At 43.6% G+C, this 16,837-nt stretch overlaps 1 protein-coding gene across 19 annotated transcripts in view; it reads right to left on the bottom strand.

Annotated features, from left to right (window-relative positions):
• The window catches only part of SMCO4 (single-pass membrane protein with coiled-coil domains 4), a 75,899-nt gene that overhangs the window by 21,271 nt on the left and 37,791 nt on the right, over positions 1–16,837 (bottom strand). For 12 of the 19 annotated variants that reach the window (XM_069565166.1, XM_069565156.1, XM_069565155.1 and 9 more), the window contains one exon: positions 12,623–12,700. The exons of 5 other annotated variants lie outside the window; for them this stretch is intronic. The gene's annotated coding sequence lies outside the window, so the exon portion shown is untranslated. Of the gene's footprint in view, positions 1–1,504; positions 1,609–12,622; positions 12,701–15,493; positions 15,751–16,837 lie in introns of those variants that run through there. 2 more of the 19 variants (XM_069565161.1, XM_069565174.1) reach the window with 2 other exon arrangements.

Genomic DNA, 16,837 nt, shown 5'->3' with positions numbered 1-16,837 from the left:
CACTCCAGAAAGCATTTCATGACTCCTCAGTCCCTGAGGTGAGTGGGGGGCTCATCTCTGTGCTCCCATTACATCTGGGGACAAACTGCACCCCAGTGCTCACCATGCTGCACTAAGAGCCCACGTCTGCTATTCCCATTATGTTATAATCTTTGCTTGCAGCTCATCACAGTGATTCATCCAACTGGTACTAGAAAAAATTCCAAACTCAAGGTCACAGAAAAGTTGTCCTAATTTGAAGCCAAAGTACACCAAAAATAAAGCTGGAATTTCAGTAGTTCCCATTACCTTGATTGAAAGGCTCAAGGAGAATGGAGAGTGTCACTGGATTCAGACAGAACCCAGTGGCTACACACACACAAACACACATACACACATAGGCAAAGTTCAAAGGTGAAAGGGAAGAAAGCAAGTAGGCATCACAGTAGGACAAATGTGCATAAAAAGAAAAGCTGTGTACTGATATTTTGTCTGTCTCTTTTTTTCCCTTGTAGAAAGTCAGTCTTTTCTTCTACTGGCTTGGAACAAAGTTTCATTCATGATTTCCTGAGCTAAAATGTTGTGTACATTTTTATGTCAAAATATTAGGGGGAGGAGCACTTGGAGAATAGCACAATATTAGGTTTTAGAATTTTTGTTAACTACATATTGATTATTTACTTGTCAAGGCTTGAAATGAAATAATGGTCCACCTCTGTGTTCTAACCATTGATAGGGTTCGAGGAACAAAGCACTCACCATTTCCCAGAACTCCGTATCCACCCTAAGTGTACCTTAGCCAGCCAGCAGGTATTTTATTGCACTAGGAAAATCAGAGTCACTTCGATCTGCCCGGAAAGTCGAAAGTGAAAGGGCAAAGCATCTCACGAGCTACTTTAATGCAACGGCAACAATGCTGTGGCATCTCCAGCCAGGCCCGGGGCCCAGACTTCACAGTCCCCTCCACGGGCCCTGCTGGGTGCATGGGCTCCATCCCAGTGTGGGAGGAGGTCATTGAAACTTTGAGAAAGAAGTGAATGAGGAGAAAAGCATTGCTAAGGATCCCCTGGCTCCAACATGGTGAGCAAAATGGAGGAAAAGTAGAAGCAGGGCAACCAGTTCAAGGGCCTTTGCAGTGACCCAGGCAAACAATGACATCACCAACCTGGGAGACACGTGAGGAAAGGTAGCAGATGCATTCAAGACCTGCTTCGGAAGCGCCGCTCAGACTCGGCAATTTGGAGAAGGGAGAAGTAAGGGATAACAGATGACTCCCCAGTTTCTGGACTGAAAAAGTGAGCTATCAGTTGTGCTCCTTAATGAGATGGGGGGAAGGGAAGGCTGGAAAGGGGCTGTGGCAGAAGGGGACCAAAAGTTAAAATTGGGACCCATTAAGCTGGAGGGGCCCATGAGACAGCCAAGTTCACTAGCTCCTATCAAAGGTATAAGCAGAGGAGAGAACAAGATGGTGGAGGGGTAGGTGACGTGGAGTGCATCTCTCTCCACAGATACATCAGGAACATACCTTCAGATGCATAAGTGCAGGCAAACACCAGCTGAGACAGGCAGGAGGACCTAACCAGCGGAAAGAATATGTAGACCCACGCAAAACTCGGTAGGACGAAGGAACTAGGGGGAAAAACAGGAGTGTTAGTAGGACTGGACCTGCCCTCGGCGGGTGGGGGAACTGAAGCAGGCATCCGATCCCCACGCGGGGCAATTGTCTGAGTCAGAGGAGAAACATTTAAGGCTGAGAGTGAAACCGCTGAGCTGTGGCAGCCTAAATGGAATGAGAATCAGACAGTCCTTGCCACAGGCACGCACACCCTGGACAGAGATGCAGGTCCCCTAGAAGGCGCAGCAGCTGAGAGCTGGAGCTCAGGGATTGTGGAGCAATCCCAGGGAGAGGGCTGCTGTTGACTGTGGAGAGACGGATCAGGGGATGTGAGGGAGGAGATCGTGGTGGGAAATGCGGGTGGAGGAAAGCCAGGCACCATGGAAGCAAGGCGATACTGCTGAGTACGCATAGGGGTGGAGCCATCACCACAGCCTCTCTCCCCACAGGCCAGGATCTGCAGGAGAGCAATAGAGAGGCTGGCCCATCAAACACCTTACGCACTGAACTACAGGGTAGCATTCCGCTCAGGGTGCCCCTCTAAGTGACTGATGCACCGATCTACAGAGTAGGACCCCAGGCAGGGGGTCCCCTCTATGTGTCTGACGCACTGAACAACAGAGAAGGACCCCAGTCAAGGGAGCCCTCTAAGTGCTTGAATGGCTGGAGCTACCGATAAAGACTGGCCAAAGAGGCCTTCTGATCACCAGATACAAGAGGCTGGAAAAAAGACTCTCATAGGGCCATAACTCCTGCAGCAGAGGCAATCCGTGTCCCTACACACTTGATGCCACCAGAATCCCCACAAGCCAAGCAGCTGCACCAGCTTCATGCTCAACCCTCACTGGGGCAGAGCTGCCAGAGGCAAAAGAAGTCTCTCATATATGCCTGCAGCGTCACATCAGTCATGTCCAACGCTTTGTAGCCCTGTGGACTGTGGCCTGCCAGGCTTCTCTGTCAGCGGGTTCTCCAGGCAAGAATACTGGAGCATACTGTCCAACACTGGTTGCCATCCCCTTCTAGAGCACTGTATTTCCTGCTGCCCTAGCCGCCAACCCCCGAGTACCTGGTGCTGCCAGAACCCCTCTCTGTGTCTATGGAATACATAAAGGCCATTGAGAGCTCCCACAGAAGAAAACGCACTAGTTCTGACAGCTGTGGACACTGGTGGCAAGAACACACAGGAGCAGGACCAGATTAGACTCTGAGCTGCCCACACAGCAGGTCCAGAGGTCAGCAGAGTGCTGGAGGGCATCACAGGGAGGTGAGGGAGGCTGTGACTCCTGGCGAGGGAAAGAACTCTGACAGCAGTGACTCAAGAAAATCACTTATTAATCTTATGTTTTGACTTGTTCTATAGATTCTTTTGGATTTTTTTTTCTTTTTTTTCCCTCCTCCGCTGTAGTTGTCAATTTTATTGGCACTATGAAATCTAATTAAGCTTTTGAGCTTTTTTTTCCTAAGTCATATTTTTTACTGTTGGTATAAACCTCTGCCTTTACATTGGGCTTTTGCAGTTCTGTGGAGTTATCCTTTTGTTTTTTCCAATATTCTTCCTTTTTTCCCACTTTTTTAAATTTCAATTTTTAATTTTTTTAACTTATTTTATTTTTTCTACATTTATTCCTTTGTTTGCTTTTCCCACTGTTCTTTATCCCTTGGAGTTAATCTTTAATGTATATAAATCTTGTTTATCTACCTCTGTTTAACTTTGCATATCTATTCTTTTTTTCTTTCTTTCTTTCCATTCCTCTCAACAAATTTGTTAGTTTTGTTTTTATCACTTTATTTCCCACATGGCACCTTGCTTCAGTTTTGTTTTCCAGTTTGTGCTTTAGTTAGTTTTGTTCTTAACTCGTAAATATAATTTTTTATTTTCTTTGTTCACCAGGTCAATCTATTGTACTTTATTTTTGATAGACTGTTTTGATTTGTTGATGGGTGTCTATGTATATGCGTATATTCCATTATTTTAATTATTGTCCCCTGATTTTGTAACTGCCATTTGCCTGGGGTTCATCTTTGGTTTTTTGTTTTAGGGTATTTGTTTTAATCTCACTTAATGCCATAACAAACCGCTTGTAGAATCTTTGTTCCTGACCAGAGATCAAGCCCTGAACCTTTGGAGTGGGAGCACTGACTTCAAGACCCTAGACTGCCAGAGAGCTAACCCGAGGTGCTGTCAAATGCTGAGAACTCGCACAAGGGCAACCACTTGCATACAAGACCTGGCATCAGCCAGCCACCAGTGCAGGACGCCTCGTCTAAACAACAAACGAAAATACAAGCCCCATCATCAGCAGAAAAGCACCACCTCACTCAACCTTGCCCATCAGAGGAAAAACAAACAAACAAAAAAACTCAGCACAAACATCACCTCATACAAGCTTACACAACTGAGGACAGTCTCTGAGACCCCTGAAATGGCATCAAACAAACCAACATTCAAATTATAGGGGTCCCAGAAGAAGGAGAGAAAAAGAAAGGGTATGAGAAAATTTTTGAAGAGATTATAGTTGAAAATTTCCCCAACATGGAAAAGGAAATAGTCAATCAAGTCCAAGAGGCACAGAGTCCCATACAGGATAAGCCCAAGGAGAAACATGCCAAGACGCATACTAATCAAACTAACAGACTAAACATAAAGAAAGAATATTAAAAGCAGCAAGGGAGAAGCAACAAGTAACATACAAGGAAAACCCCATATGCTTAACAGCTGGTCTTTCAGCAGAAACTCTGCAGGCCAGAAGGGAATGGCAGGAAATATTTAAAGTACTGAAAGGGAAAAGTCTACAACCAAGATTACTGTACTTGCAAGGATCTCATTCAAAATTAATGAAGAAATAAAAAGCTTCTCAGACAAGCAAGTTAACAGAATTCAGTACCACCAAACCAGCTTTACAACAAATGTTAAAGGGACTTATATAGTCAAGAAATACAACAGAAGAAAAAAGATCTACAAAATCAATCCTGAACAATTAAGAAAATGGCAAGAGGAAAAAAAAAATATATATATATATATATAATTACTTTAAATGTAAATGGATTAAATGCTCCAACCAAAAGACACAGACTGGCTGAAGGGATATAAGAACAAGACCCATATATATGCTGTCTAGAAGAAATCCACTTCAGACCTCAAGACACATATAGACTATAAGTGAGAGGATGGAAAAATACATTGCATGCAAATAGGAAGTAAAAGAAAGCTTGAGTAGCAATCCTCATATCAGAAAAAATAGACCTTAAAATAAAGAATATTACAAGAAATAAAGAAGGACATTCATAATGATCAAGGGATCAATCCAAGAGGAAGAGATAACAATTGTAAATATCTATGCACCCAACAAAGGAGCACCTCAATACACAAGACAAACACTAACAGACATAAAAGGAGAAATTGACAGTAACACAAAAAAAGTAGGAGACTTTAGTAGGAGACACTGTGAGACGCCACTCACACCAATGGACAGAGCATCGAAACAGAAGATTAATAAGGAAACACAAGTCTTAAATGAGACATTAGATAAGGTGGATCTCACTGATATCTTTAGGACATTTCATCAAAATGCAGAATACACCTTCTTCTCAAGTGCACATGAAACATTCTTCAGGAGAGACCACATCTTGGATCACAAATCAAACCTCAGTGAATTAAAGAAAACTGAAATTGTATCAGCATCTTCTCCGACCACAACGCTATGAGACTAGACGTAAACTATGAGAAAAAAACTGTAAGATACAGAAACACATGGAGATTAAACAACACATTCCTAAATAACAAGTTATTGGAAAAATCAAAAGGGAAATTAAAAAATTTCTAGAAACAAATGACGATGAAAACATGACAACTCAAAACCTATGGGATGCAGCAAAAGCAGTTCAAAGAGGGAAGTTTATAGCAATACAGTCTTAGCTCAAGAAACAAGGAAAACATCGAATAGATACCCTAACTTTACACCTAAAACAACTGGAAAAAGAAGAACAAAACCCCCAAAAATTAGAAGGAAAGAAATCATAAAGATCTGAGCAGAAATGAAAAAGAAATGAAAGAAACAATACTAAAGATTAATAAAGATTAATAAATAAACAAAATTGACAAGCCTTTAGCCAGGCTCATCAAGAAAATAAGAAGAATCAATTCAACAAAATTAGAAATGAAAAGGAGAGATTATAACAGACAATGCCAAAATAAAAAGGATTATAATAGACTATTATGAATGACTATATAGCAATAAAATGGATAACCTGGAAGAAAAGGACAGATTCTTAGAAAAGTTCAATCTTCCATGACTGAACCAGGAAGAAATAGAAATCATGAACAACCCAATTACAAGCACTGAAATTGAAGCTGTGATTTTAAAAAATCTCCCAAAAAACAAAAGCCCAGGACCAAATGGCTTCACAGGAGAATTCTATCAAACATTTAGAGAAGAGCTAATGCCTATCCTTCTAAAAGTCTTTCAAAAAATTGCAGAGGAAGGAACACTTCCAAACTCATTCTACAAGGCCACCATCACCCTGACACCAAAATCAGACAGAGACAACACACAAAAAGAAAACTACAGGCCAATATCACTGATGAACATAGATGCAAAAATCCTCAACAAAATTTTAGCAAACAGAATTCAGCAACACATCAAAAAGCTGATACACCATGATCAAGTTGGGTTTATTCCAGGGATGCAAGGATTCTTCAACATATGGAAATCAATCAATGTGATACACCATATTAACAAATTGAAAGATAAAAACCATATGATCATCTCAATAGATGCAGAAAAATCCTCTGACAAAATTCAGCACCCATTTATGATTAAAACTCTTCAAAAAATGGGCATAGAAGGAGCCTACCTCAACATAGTAAAGGTCATATATAATAAGCCTACAACAAACATTATTCTCAATGGTGAAAAACTGAAAGCATTCCCCCTAAGATCAGGAATAAGACAAGGGTGTCCAGTTTCACCATTACTATTCAACATAGTTCTGGAATTCCTAGCTAAGGCAATCAGAGAAGAAAAAGAAATAAAAGGAATCCAGATCAAAAAAGAACTAAAGCTCTCACTGTTTGCAGATGACATAATACTGTACATAGAAAACCCTAAAGATACTATCAAAAAATTACAAGAACTAATCAGTGAATTTAGCAAAGTTGCAGGATACAAAATCAATACACAGAAATCACTTTCATTTCTGTATATAACAATGAAAAATCAGAAAGAGAAATTAAGGAATCAATCCCATTCACCACTGCAACAAAAAAATTAAATATCTAGGAATAAACTTATCTAAGGAGAGAAAAGAACTGTACCCAGAAAATTATAAGACACTAATGAAAGAAATCAAAGATGACATAAACAAATGGAAAGATACTCCATGTTCTTGGGTAGGAAGAAACAATGTTGTGAAAATGACTATACTACCAAATGCAATCTACAGATTCAATGAGATCCCTATGAAATTAACAATGGCATTTTTCACAGAACTAGAACAAAAAATTTCACAATTCATATGGAAACACAAAAGACCCCGAATAGCCAAAGCCATCTTGAGAAAGAAGAGTGGAGCTGGAGAAATCAGCTCAGTCAGAAACCTTCCTGACTTCAGATTATACTACAAAGCTGTAGTCATCAAGACAGTATGGTATGCTGGCACAAAAAGAGAAACACAGACCAATGAAGAAGATAGAAAGCCCAGAAATAAACCCACGCACCTGTGGGTACCTTATGTTTGATAAAAGAGGCAAGAATATACAATGGGGCAAAGACAGCCTCTTCAATAAACGGTGCTGGGAAAACTGGACAGCTACATGTAAAAGAATGAAATTAGAACACTTCCTAACACCATACACAAAGATAAACTCACAATGGATTAAAGACCTAAATGTAAGACCAGAGTGTAACTCTTAGAGGAAAACATAGGCAGAGCACTTGGTGACATAAATCAAAGCAAGACCCTCTATGACCCACATCCTAGAGTAGCAGAAATAAAAACAAAAGTAAACAGATGGGACCCGATTAAACTTAGAAACTTTTGCACAGCAAAGGACACTATAGGCAAGGTAAAAAGACAACTTTCAGAATGGGAGAAAATAATAGCACGTGAAACAACTGACAAAGGATTAACCTCCAAAATATACAAGCAGTTCATACACCTCCATACCAGAAAAACAAACAACCCAATCAAAAAATGGGTAAAAGACCTAAACAGACATTTCTCCAAAGATGACATACAGATGGCTAACAGATACATGAAAAGATGCTCAATATCACTCATTATTAGAGAAATGCAAATCAAAACTACAATGAGATATCACCTCACACCACACAACAAACGTATATCTCGTCAAAGCTATGATTTTTCCAGTAGTCATGTATGTATATGAGAGCTGGACTATAAAGAAAGCTGACCACCGAAATATTGATGCTTTTGGTGTCGGAGAAGACTCTTGAGAGTCCCTTGGACTGCAAGGCAATCAAACCAGTCAATTGTAAAGGAAATCAGATCTGCCTATTCACTGGAAGGACTGATGCTGAAGCTGAAACTCCAACACTTTGGCCACCTGATGCATAGAACTAACTCATTTGAAAAGACCCTGATGCTGGGAAAGATTGAAGGCAAGAGAAGGTGACGACTGAGGATAAGATGGTTGGATGGCATCACCAACACAATGGACATGAGTTTGAGTAAACTCCAGGGTTTGGTGATGGACAGGGAGACCTGGCGTGCTGTAGTCCATGGGGTTGCAAAGAGTCAGACATGACTGAGAGAGTGAACTGAACTGATCACCTCACACTGGTCAGAATGGCCATCATCAAGAAGTCTGCTGCTGTTGCTGCCGCTGCTGCTAAATCACGTCAGTCGTGTCCAACTCTCTGCAACCCCATAGACGGCAGCCCACAAGGTTCCTCTGTCCCTGGGATTCTCCAGGCAAGAACACTGGAGTGGGTTGCCATTTCCTTCTCAAATGCATGAAAGTGAAAAGTGACAGTGAAGTCCCTCAGTCGTGTCTGACTCTTAGCGACCCCATGGACTGCAGCCTACCAGGCTTCTCTGTCCATGGGATTTTCCAGGTAAGAGTACTGGAGTGGGTCGCCAGTGCCTTCTCCTCAAAAAGTCTACAAACAATAAATGCTGGAGAGGGTGTGGTAGAAAGGGAATGCTCTTGCACTGTTGGTGGGAATGTAAGTTGATACAGCCACTATGGAAGACAGTATGGAAATTCCTTAAAAAACTAGGAATAAAATCACCATATGACCCAGCAATCCCACTCTTAGGTATATACCCTGAGGAAACCAAAACTGAAAAAGACACATGTATCCCATTGTTCACGCAGCACTGTTTACAATAGCTAGAACATGGAAGCAATCTAGATGTCCATTGACAGATGAATGGATGAAGAAGTTGGGGTACACATACAGGATGGAATATTACTCAGCCATAAAAAGGAGTACATTTGAGTCCATTCTGGTGAGGTGGATGAACCTAGAACCTATTATACAGAGTGAAGTGAGTCAGAAAGAAAAGAAAGAAATATCGTATTGTAACATATATACGGAATCTAGAAAAATGGTACTGAAGAATTTATTTGCAGGGCAGGAAAGGAGAAACAGACATAGAGAATAGAATTATGCACATGGGGAGATAAATGGAAAGAGTAACCTGGAAACTTCTATTACCATATGCAAAATAGATAGCCAATGGGAATTTGCTGTGTGTCTCAGGGAACTCAAACAAGGGCTCTGTATCAATCTAGAGGGGTGGGATGGGGAGGGACTGGGAGTTTCAATAAGGGAGGGGATATATGTATACCTAATCCCAGGGGCGGGGGAGCCTGGTGGGCTGCCGTCTGTGGGGTCGCACAGAGTCGGACACAACTGAAGCGACTTAGCAGCAGCATGGCTAATTCATGTTGACGTTTGACAGAAAACAGCAAAATTCTGTAAAGCAATTATCCTTCAATTTAAAAACAAATAATTGTTTTAAAAAAAGATACAAAAAGAGCCGTGAAGCACAGAGGATAGAGTAATGGAAGCCTGGGGCGGATCTCACAAATGATCATTCCTGCCCTTCTCTCGGGGTGCTCATATGACCACCTCTGTGCCAGCTCAAGGTGGGGTGCACCTCATAGGGAGCTCATGTGGCCAAACTCAGCCAGGACACGTGCAAGCTGCTTCTAAGATGACCTTCAGTAAAGCAGACACCAGCTTTGGGGCTAAGAAAACAGTCCTGTTAATGATAAAATGGGCTTTGCATCACAGCACAATGCGAAGTAGAGCGTGTGTGTGTGTGTGTGTGTGTGTGTATGCTAAGTCACTTCAGTCCTGTCCAACTCTTTGTGACCCCATGGACTGTAGCCCGTCAGGTTCCTCTGTCCGTGGGATTCTCCAAGCAAGAATACTGGAGTGGGTTGCCAGGCCCTCTTCCAGGGGATTTTCCTGACACAGGGATCAAACCTAGGTCTCCCACATTACAGGCAAATTCTTTATCATCTGAGCCTCCAGGGAAGCCCGAAGTGAAGTATACAGCCTGGTATTTTTTTCAATTACAATCATCGTAACAGGTGTGCGGATTTCCTGACACTGACATTTTCAAGGCGTCCAGGCAGAAGGGTCTCAGCATCTCGCCCTGTGTCCTGACAGTTACGTCGCTGGGGATACTGCCCTGTTTGGGGGATTCCAAGTAGAACCTCCCCAGGGAAACGTCACTCGAAGGTGGTACAGATGCAGGAGAAGGTTTCACAAGAAAAAGCCCAGTGTAGATGGCCTGTTTTAGGGAAACAATGACTCTGAATTTGGCCTGTTTTAGGGAAACAATGACTCTGAATTTGGCCTGTTTTAGGGAAACAATGACTCCGAGTTCACATCCTGCTCTGAAGTTAATATGCCTTCTTCGGGACCAGCACCTGGTTTCCTATCAAAATGGATCTATTTTTCCAGTTTCGCCACCAAAGGACAAATCAAAATGCCATTCAACATTCTGTTTTCCAATTAAAAGTTGAGCCATTTTTTTAAAAACAAAAGAAAACAAAACACATTTAACTAGATAACCGCACAAGGCAATAAAGCGCTGTGCTCTGCCTCCTCGGTGCATGGCCCCATCTGCAGTTATTTAGAGGCGCTTCCCTGGTGGCTCGGAGGGTAAAGCGTCTGCCTGCAGTGCAGGAGACCCGGGTTCAATCCCCGGGTTGGGAAGATCCCCTGGAGAAGGAAATGGCAACCCAGTTCAGTACTCTTTGACTGGAAAATTCCATGGACGGAGGAGCCTGGTAGGCTATAGTCCATGAGGTCACAAAGCGTCAGACACGACTGAGCAACCTCACTTCAGAGGGGAGGCAGGAAGATCATTAGAGACAGCCAGATTAGGCTGCCCCAATCCCTGTTAGCGTCTTTCTGTGCTTCCAGAGTAAGACAGTGCAGCATTCATGTAAACTAACTCAATTTCCTGTGTTTAAATAAGCCCGAACAAAAAATAAAACTCACAAGACTGACTGGAAGCTCTTGGGAAGAGGAGATCTACTTTTTTTTAAGAAAGTGGCCTGGCTGTGGGGGTATAGGAAACACCAGGATCAGGCCTGGCTGGGGTAGAGGAAACGGCAGCATCAGACAGCATCTCGGGTCAACAGGCCAAGGCTCCCCACCGAGAGGACCCTGGAGTGGGTGAAAAAGGCCCCCTGGCTTTGTGACAGAAGCAGCTTCCAAGGAGAACTAGCAAGACGGTGCCAGGGAGAGAAAAACCAGACGCTGTTCACACTGGCAATGGGCCTCACATGGAATATCTAGCACTCTGAGTTTCCGGGAATGGGAAGTTACCATTCGCCCCTGCCTATTTCCTAGGATTGGTGGGAGAAGGAACTTCGGTGGTGAGCACAGAAGCACTTTCTGAAAAGGGAAGAACTCATCAAATGTAGCAGACAGCTGCTGGTTACTGTCAGGTAGGAAAGGCTGGAATGAGTCCTTTGAAGAGGATTGTGACCAACAAAACAGATAAAATAAGTAAGGAACATCTTTGGGATATTCAGCAGGTTCAGTAAAAGCAGGTGAGAAAAGGAATCTACTGACAATAATTTAAAGCAAAAAAAAAAAAAGATTAGGAGCAGGAAGGTGGGCTCAGATGCAACTCTCTGATGATTGAGGCAGTTTGGAGGATAATATGGATGAATAGATGGATGGGTGGGTGGGTGGAAGAGGGGTCTGCCATCCAGCAGACAAGAGGGCCACAGACACAGCATGACCAAACCCCACCTCGTGCAATCCCATTCAACACCACCCCCAGCAAGGTGGAGTGGGGTGGGGAGCCACGCTTCCAAGGTCACTGGTTCCCTGACCTGCCCGTCACCTCCCTTCCCCTCAAGCTTCTGGACCACAGCTCTTAACGTGGAACCAAACTGCCCATGAAAAATAAAAACTAGATATGAAAGCTTTGCTTCGTTTCCCCAATAGCCAAAATGCAAAAAGCAACTAGAGATTAAAAATCTCTGATGAATGCTCAAAGAATAAAATCGATTTACAGTACAGGCCCTATATGGGTCGAATGGTGGACGTACATAGTGAATCCACATATGAGGTGACCACTGCTCATTCAATAAACATTTATGAAGGCATCTTCTATGTCTGAGGCACAGTTCAGATACATCTTAAGGAAGTGACTGGGGGAAACACGCAAACAGGTAACTATAATCCAGTACAGAAGTGCTACAGTGGGGTGAGGGCCACAGAAAGCAGCCCCACATCCCACACGGCTGTGGGAGGACAGAGAGGAGAGGCACGGAGTGCCCCCAGGGATACAGGTCAGTAAGGAGAATGCGGTACAGGAGGGGTTCAAAGGCAGGAGAAACCACATCAGCCAGAGGGGAAAGCCCTCATTTCCAAGATGGCAGCCATTGGTGAAGGTAAACTAGGGTGTGGCCAGGCAGAGGAAGGTAAAATATTACATACAGGGATGTCTGAGAAACAATAGGGGCCCTCCAAACATGGGTTTCCCTCTTAAGAGGACTTTAGCAGACACGAATTTGCTTCTATTTACCTTTTCTTCAACTACCAAGAACTGCTGCTTCAGTAGTTTCAGCAAACTGACTTCCAGGAAAGGTGATTTGGGTTATTCCTGTTGAGAAATCAGAAGAGGTATCATAGGTTTGGCTGGTTTGCTTTCTGCAGATCTCCTGTGACACCTCCACCAAGTCCCTGCTGAGAGGGCAATTGCGTGGCTCCCCCGGCTGCTCCTCACCAGCACTCATCCGGCCCCACCCTGCCCTCCCTCACACCAGGCAGGACCGGAGGAGCCTGCCTCTCCAGCCCCCAGCACGCTGGTCAGGCTCTTCCCTGCATTCCTGAGGTTCCTGCGACAGACCGTCTGCTGACTTAAGCTGGAAAGAGAGCATTTCTTTTCCTTGCAACCAAAAGTTACTTATTGAAAACTACAAGATCCAGGGTTAGGACTAAAAAAAAAAAAAAAAAAAACACACAAGTAGAGGGTGATGAAATAAAGACTTCTGAAACAAAGGAAAAATAAAAGATGAGAGACACTGACCTGGGCCTCTCAACTACCATCCCATAATATCTGAGAGGAGAGGAAGAGAGAGAGGTGGGAAACCCAGAGAGGAGAACCAGCAAACAAGTCATAAAATCTCAGCGGTATTCAGGACTAAGATGGAGACCCAGATACTGGGGAGAGAGGGCTCCTAATGTGGATATTACCCATAACAAAATAAAAAAGAATTTCAATGAAAATATAAACATGAGAGACTCTGAAAGTGTCTACAGCACATGAGGAATAATTGAGTAACCATACAATGCCTATCAACACTACAATGAGAGATGAAATAACTTACAGATAAGTCTTGATTTACTGTGCTGTCCTTTTTTTGGCCTTAATAAACATTTTATTTACTCATGGTTGGTGGGTCAGCAATTAGTGCTGGGCTCAGTGGGGTGGTTTTTCTTCTGGTCTTGCCTGGTTTACTCATGTGGCTACAGGCATCTGTGGTTCAGCTGAGCCAGATGGTAGACCAGATGACTCAGTTCACATACTAGTGGCTGGTACTAGCTATTTATGCTATCTTTAGAGTCTGTTTTAGTGAACATGAACATTTGTTTTGCTAAGATCTTGAAACATTTATGCCCACTATCCCCTTGACCTAATTTTCCATTGGTTCCTCAGTGGATCAACCATGAAATCACCTACTGTAGGGCTTCAAGACTCTAAACTCTTCTAATCCCTCTATTAGGGAGTAAGATTTTCATGAAGTTTAAAGATAAGGGCTATGAAAGAGAGGGCTGGGAGGCAGGGTTAGAAGGTAGATGGTTTTTCAGGGGGTCTGAATGTCAAGTTAAATTGCATGCATGCTCAGTCACTCAGTCATGTCTGACTCTTTGCAACCCTATGAACTGTAACCCACCAGCCTCCTCTGTCCATGGGATTTCCCAGGCAAGAATACTGGAGTGAGTTGCCAATTCTTACTCCAGGGGGTCTTCGTGACCCAAGGATCAGACTGGCACCTCCTGCACTGGCAGGCACATTCTTTACCACAGTACCACTTGGGAAGCCCCAAGTTAAGTTGGATTTTATTCAAGCAGCTTAAGAGTCAAGATGACTACAGGCTAATCCCATTCTCTGAGAGAATTATTACCACTCTGAACATGTAGAATGTTAAAACTGGGCTATGGAGGGAAAAGACAACCCAAAGCACCAAGACGAAAGCAGTCAGCTGGAAATTAAGTTGATGATAGCCGTGGTCTTTACCCTTGACCGGGTACTTTGACTGCTTTACAAAGAATTTCTAATAAAAACCAACTATAATAGCAAGAGCTAATCTTTACATGGGTCAAACACTGTCTCCTAAGCTTACAAGGTGCTTTACAAACATTAACCCTCCTAATCCTCAGGTTGCTAATGTTATTCCCGCTTAACAGATCAGAAAATGGAGGCACCAATACTTAAGACACTTGCTCAAGATCACCCTGCTAGTAAGAGACCACACGGGGTTTTGAGCCCACCCTGTCTGGCTCAAAAGTCTATGCTCTTAAATCCTCTGACAGTCTGAATAATGGTCCCCAAAGATAACAGATCCTTACTCTGGAACCTCTAAATGCTAGCTTGGGTAGATATGGCACCTCTGCCGGTGAAGAATCTCAAGATGGAGAGACATCCTTGATCATCGGGTGGGCCCTAGATGCCCTCCCAAATGTCTCACAAGAGAGGAAGAGGGAGATTTCTCACACACACACACAGGAAAGGCAGGTGAAAACAGAGGCAGGTGTTGGAGAGACGGGGCCACATGCCAGGAACGCCGGCAAGCACCAGAAACTGAGGGTCGAGGGTGCGCTCCCCCCAAGAGCCTCCAGGGGGCGCACCCTCCTCAGGCCCGGCTCAGACTTCTGGCCCCCAGAACTGAGGGAATCCATTTCCATGGTCTTAAGCCATCCAGTTTGTGGAAATCTGCAGCCAGAGGAAACTAATACAAGTTCCCATGCTGTAGTGCTCTCAATGCAAGATAAAATATGCTAAATGGGAAAAGGGAAAATCAAAATTTATACACAATGATCTTAATTATGCATATAAAATGCATGCAAATACAACAAAACGTTTTGTAGTGATTATCTCTGAATACTAGAAATTATGGGTAATTTTCAGCATTATGCCTTTTGATATTTTTCCAAATTTCTACAATTAATGTGAATTTCTTTTACAAAGAAATGAAAAAAAAAACCCACTTTTTAAATTAGCAACTCATGATACTTCTGCAACTCTAACTCAATCACAAAGATGAAAACTCAAGAAAACTCCCTGAGGATTCTCCTAATTCGGTCTCAGAGCAACACCTGAAGAAACCAACCACCCGGGTGCATTTCCTCTCCTAAGAGACTCTAGCCGACCCTCGGCCTCTCTAAAGCTTACCAGTTTCCAGACTCTGGCAGGACCTTGATGTGGCTAAAGAAGTTTCAGGCTTGGAAAGAAAAGGACAGTCTGAGTGGGTGCATGTTTTCCTATCTATCCATCCACACGAGGTGGTGGGGAGCGGGGAGCACTGGGAGAAGTCCGCACGTTCCCAGAGCCCATCCAGCCCAAACTGGCATGGGCCACACTCCAAGAACCAACAGGACTGGTTACTAAACATGGAATGTTTGCCTTTTCTGTGGGTGACTTCACAGAGTGAAACATCACACTAAGCATGGGCTTAATCTTACTGAAGTCCGGACTCTGAGACCATACTGTTGCAAAACCATCCTGCTATCATCTGTCTGGGAAGTCAGAGGACAAAGGCCAATTTCACTGTATCAAAATTATATCCTTTGATTAAATACTTTCATATGGACAGAACTGGATCAACACAGAAAGGAGGGCAGGCTTCACGTTTTGTTTTGCATGGCAGAGAAGGTGGAAGAGTCACTGGTTCCCTACAACACAGGCTAGGTCAGACCCAAGGGGCGTGAAAAGCAGGTACAGGGCTTTATTCAGCCCACCCTGTATGGTGGAGCAAGCTCAGGCACAGGGTTGATGGGATCACAGTGTGGAGTTTATCCTTTAGTCTCTGAGCACACTTATTCACTCACTGTTCAGCCAGTCAACATACATGAACCTACTACATGCCAGGCTCTAACAGGAAGCTGGTTCACATTTCTAAAGGCCTAGTCTCCGACACGCCATCCCCTCCGATGACACGGCCAAGTGAGGCCCCATCATTACGGAGCCTCTTCATCAGCCTTCCGGATCCCAAGAATGCCAGCAGCAGCAAAATGCAGACAGGGACACCTGAACAGGCCCGGTGGAGGTTTGAGAAGGAGAAAAACAAAAAGCAAATGCTTTAGCACTATGGACCATCCGCCCTCTGTCTCTGCAGGTTCCACATCCAAGGATTCAACCAACCGCAGATGGAAAATACTATAAAAAAGAAATTTCCAAAATGTCCCAAAAAGCAAAACAAATTTGCCACACACTGGCAACTATTTACATAGTATTTACATTGCATTTATGACTACCTGGGCTTCCCTGATGGCTCAGATGGTAAAGAATCCACCTGCAATGCAGGAGACCTGGGTTGGATCCCTGGGTTGGGAAGATCCCCTGGAGGAGGGCATAGCAACCCACTCCAGTATTCTTGCCTGGAGAACTCCATGGACAGAGGAGCCTGGCAGGCCACAGTCCATGGGGTCGCAGAGTCGGACATGACTGAGCGACCAAGCACACATATGACTATTTACACAGGATATACAGATGATTTAGAGTATACGGAAAGGTGCT

This window comes from Ovis canadensis, chromosome 21 (genome assembly GCF_042477335.2).
Source record: "Ovis canadensis isolate MfBH-ARS-UI-01 breed Bighorn chromosome 21, ARS-UI_OviCan_v2, whole genome shotgun sequence".
NCBI classification, from domain to species: Eukaryota; Metazoa; Chordata; class Mammalia; order Artiodactyla; family Bovidae; genus Ovis; species Ovis canadensis.
Note: the sequence above shows the minus strand (reverse complement) of the source record. Positions and strands in the feature narration are given on the sequence as shown.